The following is a 6683-nucleotide window of genomic DNA, read 5'->3' on the forward strand; positions in this document are numbered from 1 at the left end:
TCAGGACAAGCGACCAGCTGGGTTTGTATTGTTTACTCAAATGATTGGGGGGGGGTTGGTTTAAATATATGATGGTGGCCATCTTGGATTTTGACATGGCAACCCAATTTTCAATGGTGACCTTTTTTTTAACATCTAGATGCAGCCACATACGGTACCTCATTTATTTTTCCAAGTTATCGTGCTCATAAGATGCACGCCGTACATATGGAAGGTATTTCCAACCCCCCCTCGTCATTCTGTGACGGGGACAGTATCATCTTTTAAGAGTGGTGGTTTTGTTATTTTTTTCCAGGCTTGTATTAAAACGATATCAGGAAATTATTTATGGGCAAAACGTTTGATTATAAAAAATTAAATACTACATGTTAATGAATTATGTTGTTATTTCTAAGAGTAAATGCATTTTATTTACAATAACTAGACCTGATCTAGACTCGTTTTGTAAATGATTTTATATAGCTTTGCTTAGCTGCATTAAAATATATTTATTTAATAAACAGTGAAAGAAATAAACTGTTAGTGGAGAAACAAAAGCAAACTCAAATTAAATAAAACAAACTAAGGTAGTTTTTGTTTTCGCTGTAACAGGAAGCAGGAAGGGTGAGCAGCTTTAAAACGAGCTAACTGAAAAGCAGCCAGTCTAATAAAGACCACAGTTTAGGCTGTTATTTCTGCGTTTGTCCTCTGAGTGTCCGACATGATTACGTCGGTGCTGATCAGCTCTGAAAGGTGGAAAGACGAGTGTTTTTGTGTGGACGTGACGAGCGAACCTCTTGAAAACGGCCGTCTCAGTCTTGGCGTCGACGGTGAGACTGACGGTTTCTTTCACGGAGCCGTTGATGACGGTCTCCGTGATGCTCCGCTGCTCGCAGCAAGAAGCCTCTCCCGTCTTGGAGGTCCCGCAGTCCTTTGGTGAAGGTGAAGAAGAAGAAACCACGCTGGAGCCCAACCAGTCGTCACGTTCTGTAAGACAGAGGACAGACTCAGAGGTCAGTTCCCAGGTCAGGCCGCTCACAGACACTTGTATGAACATCTCACCCTCAGGATGCATCGGTGCGTTGACCCCCAGGGGGTCCACCGTCTCTATGCTGGTTTCCATAGCAACAGGAGAGTTGCATCTCAGAGGGTCTTTGGGACTGAAACACAAAAAAGATGTTTCATATTAATCTCATGGTTCTGAAGACGAGAACGGTGACTGTAACGAGTCAAACGCTGAGGCCCAGAACAGGACCAGGAATGATCTGGATCTCCAACCTGACAGGAGAGAAACTGGAGAAGTCGGCCCAGCCCGTTTCCCTGTTGGACGCTGTAGAGAGAGAAGAGCTCCACGTTGCATCGGGATGAGCTTCTGAGGAGGAGGAGGACGACACAGCAGGGTTGTTGAGGCAGGAGGCTGTGGAGGTACCAGTGTCCATTGGGACATCGTCAAAGTTGGCTGTCCACACCGGCCCTTCCAATTCAAATGAACAGACGTTAGACCAAAAGAAAAAAGACGTAATGTGTCCGGTGTGGAAGTCCGGTTAGAACAAACCTGTGTCCACTTCCATTCTGTCATCAGTACCAGGGTTAGAGGCTTCGAATGGATCTCTCTTTACGTCTTCTTCCTCCGAGTCTGTGCTGTCCTCACTGTCGGTGCTGCCCGAACTCCTGCGAGGGACACAGGTCATTTAAATCTGGGTGTCTGTTCCCATCGGCTGCGCACACTTTAATAACGAGGAGTTATAACGGGAAGTGAGACGGTTTGAGCTCCGCTGACCTTGGACGTCTCTGTGCCTCTGGAGCAAAGGTAACATCTTTTTCATCCCAAATGTCCTCCTCGTCCGAGCCCGGATCCTCAAACTGCTGGATCTTCTCCTTGCAGCGCGCCTCAAACAAAGCTATATTTGCCTGGGAACACAAACACAACGGAGAACGTCTTTATAGACCGGCTTCTAAAAAAACAGAAGCAAACAACAGGTGGAGCGTACGGTGAGATGAGCACCTCCAAAATAAAAGCAACTTCCTCAAACTACATTACATTTCTGCATATTCATAAGTTACAAACTTCCAGCTGTTGGATCAAACAGAGGAACATACTTTATATCAGACATGCATTTGTTGTTTGAAAACTTTCCTCTTGATTTATTGCACCTGGCACCGAACCGTTTAATGCAACATCGGTAAAACGTCCACCGTACAGAAATAAATACAGAAAGTTCCTGGAGAAACTTTAGACGAGAACTGCCACGTGGCGGCCATTTTAAATTGTTGATTTGACAGTGCTATGCGTTCGGGTTCGCTCTCAGCTACAACTTCATCAGATTTCAGCTCAATATGGCAAAATATTAAATGAGTTGGTCATTTTTTCCTTTTAAGCTATGGTGGCCATCTTGAATTTTTGTTTAAATTCATTATTTATTGGGCACTGCTCTCAGCTATCACCACACCATCACATCGTTTCACATTTTAAAAAAATGGCCAAGATGGCCGTGCTCTCTGAAGCGGCAGCTTCGCTGGCTCCCGGTGAGATCCCAGTTTTCAGAAGTTTTGGAATCAACTCCGAGCTCGACTCCGCACGCTTCAAGTGTGTGAATTATAGCTGAACCCAACTGATCAGTCAGCAACAACCTTAAATCTACGCTCGACAGACTGAAGCTCTTAAAGACATCAGCGTGGAGGCTGCAGCAGTGGAGCTCAAACAGGAAGGAGGCAGCGCTGTGTCCGGCTGAAGAAAAGAGGCTGCCGGGCGGGGTGTTGTAATTAAAGCTAACGCTAAGGCTGGCAGACTACAGATACCCTCTCTCTTTCGGTCAAACGTCCGCTCTTTGGATAACAAGATGGATTTGCTTCGTCTGAGAGTGGGAGCCTCAGAGGAGATGAGGAAATGTGCGGTGCTTTGTCTCTCAGAATCGTGGCCTAACAGCGACATGCCGGACTCAGTGTTCCAGCTGGACGACAAACTTATTTCTTTCAAGCGGACCGCTGCAGCGAGCTAACAGGGAAGTCACGGGGAGACGGAGTGTGCGTCTTTGTGAGTAAAAGCTGTGCACAAACTGTACTCTGGTAAACGGCTCATGCTCCAAGGCTTTGGAGCAGCTATCAGTGAAGAGTCAACCACATCACCCCGCAAGTTTACGGTGGTGTTTATAATAACTGTTCACAAAGCCACGGATGCTAATTATAAAAACGCCCTGCTGGAGCTGCATGATAATATTAACTCGCTGCAGAACAAACACCCGGAGGCATTTTAGGTGGTGGTTGGTGGAGAGCATCCTGTGCTCCAGCATCAATGTGTGGCATGGAGGCTGCACAGCTGCAGAAAGAAAAGCTTTGCAGAGAGTGGTGAAGGCTGCACAGAAGATGTTGGAGTCAGCCTCCCCACCATCAGACATCTACACCTCCAGATGCAGGAAGAGGGCCACCTGCATCATGAAGGACCACACTCACCCAGCACACACACTTTTTGCCCCACTCCACTCAGGAAGGAGGTTGAGGAGCATTAAGTGTAGAACCACTAGACTGAGGAACAGCTTCTACCCTGAGGCTGTTAGACTCATGAATCCCTGATCAGGAGAATCACTGTGATGCCACTTGATTGTTGATATGTGCTGCTGATTATCCACGTTGCTGATCTTATGCTGCTGATTTATTTCACGCTGCTGTGTTCATACGTACTCATCTGCTCACAGACTCATGTTCGTGCTGCTGTTGTTCAGCGTATCGTTTTGTACTAGTAGTGTATTCTTAGTTCACATCTTAGATCTTATTACTGTTTTTCTTCACTATTTATACTTTTGTTGGATGTAACTGGGACCCCATGTACACAATTTCGTTCCACCTCATGTACCACTTGTGGTGTGAATGACAAAGAAACCTTAAACCAAATTTCAGCTTAATATCTCTAAAAAATGGCTGATTTACAGTATTTTTCCCATTTAGCTCAGGTGACCATCTTGGATATTTGATTTGCAACCAGTCTATTACAAATGACTAATAAAAATGTCGTCTTTGTTTGCAAATTAAGTCGCCATGGTAACTTGAAACGTTAATAAAAGTAACAGAACACATCACGGCGCCGAGCCGGTCGTTTTGATACAACATCTGTGGAGGTACACGTTTCGGTTCGTGCCACATTAAAGTTGATGGAAGAGGAAGATATAAAGTTAAGAAACCCGATCAGGTGGATAATAATAGGGGGCTGCCTTTACTAGGTGGTCCCCAATAAAATAAATATTTATATTTAACGAGAAATGCTCTCTCACTCCTTAACGCCATACAAACTTGAGATTAAAATTCAAAGTACTTACACTTTCGTTTGTGTTCAGGGAGAAGTTGATGTCTGATATTCTATCAAAGGGAATGCTGCAACGACAAAAGAGTTTAGTTAAACGAGGCTCGTTATCACAACAAACAACACAGAGCACGGCGACACTTCATGTCCCAAGTACTGATCAGCAGTCGTCTTTCTTGGTTTTGGTCGTGGACCAGAAGAACGTTTTCACACCTCTCACCTGGTCTACATGCTGCATGACGTCCCGATACCAGCCTCAAGCACCAGGACTCAAAAACACCCGATACTTAAAATCAATACCACTTTCATGTTTGGTGATGTCATTTCCTCTTCTACCAAATACCAGAGGACGAAAACTAAAAAAAATGTCCATAGTTTGGAGATGTTTTTAGATAAACATGTGATGTTAAGACAACAAACTGTTTGCTGTGTTCTTAATAAAAGAAATGTGTTCCTCAAGTCATTGTGGAGTTTTTAAGAACAACTCATTGTCGGCACTCGGTAGAGACAAGTGTTTAATCTGAAATACTTGGTATTTAAAAACATAAAAAATAAAAGATGGGACAGCCCTCACTGCCCACATCAACTCTAGTTTCTTTAACCGTTCATCCCCGATTTATTGCATTTATTTATTTCCTCCCCACTAGTCACTAGTACACGGGCCATACAGCTGCTGCCAGGGCTATCCAGTTGCTATGGAAACAGTTTGTTGAGTTTTAACACAAAAACAAGTTTGAGTTGCAACAGTGTTTAAACAGAAGTTCCTGCTGGACATCACAGCAGCTGACTGAGATTACAGATTGGACAAAATGAGTGGAAATAAACAAGACGGCCAAAAACAAAAAACATTCTGGACAAAAAATATAAAAAGTAAAACATGAAACTTTGTTGAGAGACGAGGTTTCAATTGGAAAGTTAGTCATTTTAGAAGCATCACCTAAATGTTGGCAGTGAGGTTAAGATTTTAAAACCCACAACGATCAAATACCAGATCAGATTTTAAGAGACAGAAGCTTGAGTCATGCAACATTTTCCCGCTCGTTTCCCATGAAAGACTTCAGACCCACATTACCTGCGGTGATGCAAAGTATTTACATTTTCTATCGTTTTCAGTAAAAAAAAACAGTTGTGAACACAACTACACTTTTTATTCCAATGTCCTTCAGAAGAAAAATAACTTGTGGAGGTTACAGCTGAACAAAGGTTAAACTTTCATAAACAGAACGTGGCCAACTGGGCCATTATTTAAGAAACTAAAACATCCATCCATCCATCATTTTTTACCCACTTCTTCCTTTTCGGGTCACAGATGTCACTGGTGTCCATGACCAGCAATCACTGTGCGAGAGGCGGGGGACACCCTGGACAGGTCTCCAGTCCATCACAGGGACACTTGGACAAACATTCACGCTCACTCACACTTGGGGACTAAAAGGTAAAACATTACATCTACCAAATTCTCTTCTTAAAGAGAAGTTGGTATCTGGAGCGTCTGTATCAGCAGAGCTGTACAAATACAGAGAATCTGAACCAACCCACAAATGTGGAATTAGGGCGTCTCTAACGAAATGTGAACAGTGGCGCCTCGTGAGACGGTGGCTTTATGCCGCTATAATAAACTGCACTGTCGGGTGAGACAGAGTTTCTGCCAGCAGACGATTCTCAAAGTTACGCAGTTCGAATGGACCGACTTGAGTTTTTATTAAATTCTACATAAATTAAATAAATCCCTGCAGATTGTGCCAAGTGACAGTCAGCTTCTCGGATGTTCAGAAGCATCTGGAACATCTGTCCATGGTGATTTAATGTTTGCTACGTTGTCACAGATGTTTGAAATATTTCTTGTTTACACTCAAAGCACTTGTGCAGACAGAATGATTATGCTTTGCAGATTAATAAATAATAATTTAACGGGCTCTGGACCTTCCCAGTTTGAAGTGAAGCAGCTTGTTATTTAAACAATGAGCAACAACCAGCTACACCTCGAAGCCCAGAATCACAAAGCAGGATCAAAACGAGGCCCAAACCAGCTCACCCCAAAGAGAGACAGCAGAAGACAACACAAAGGTGGATTCAGTTTCCTTTCTTAAAGACAAGTTGTATGTATGGCAGCTGTGCTAATTTGAAATGGCCACATGCCATGGATGTCCCCACGTCGCTGAGGGATTTGAAAAGTCAATAACTGTAGTTTTCTTGAATGTTTCTATGGACTGGAATATTTTAGGTCCAATATATTAAAGTGAGGAGAAGTTACACGGTGTAGAAGAACAGACAGAGGTAGCTGTTCTTGTTTTGCTTGTCTGAGGACTGACGGACTAACAAGTGTCGGGTGTAATTTTATCCACCACCAGGTGCAGTGGTGCAACCAGAGGGGTGGCCCAAGGTGCAACCAGAGGGGTGGCCCAAGGTG

At 43.7% G+C, this 6683-nt stretch overlaps 1 protein-coding gene across 1 annotated transcript in view; it reads right to left on the bottom strand.

Moving 5' to 3' along the window:
• The window catches only part of lrp5 (low density lipoprotein receptor-related protein 5), a 398826-nt gene that overhangs the window by 390928 nt on the left and 1215 nt on the right, over positions 1-6683 (bottom strand). The gene's annotated exons all lie outside the window — the stretch shown is intronic.

Source organism: Nematolebias whitei, chromosome 10 (genome assembly GCF_014905685.2).
Source record: "Nematolebias whitei isolate Nwh7 chromosome 10, NemWhi1, whole genome shotgun sequence".
NCBI classification, from domain to species: domain Eukaryota; kingdom Metazoa; phylum Chordata; class Actinopteri; order Cyprinodontiformes; family Rivulidae; genus Nematolebias; species Nematolebias whitei.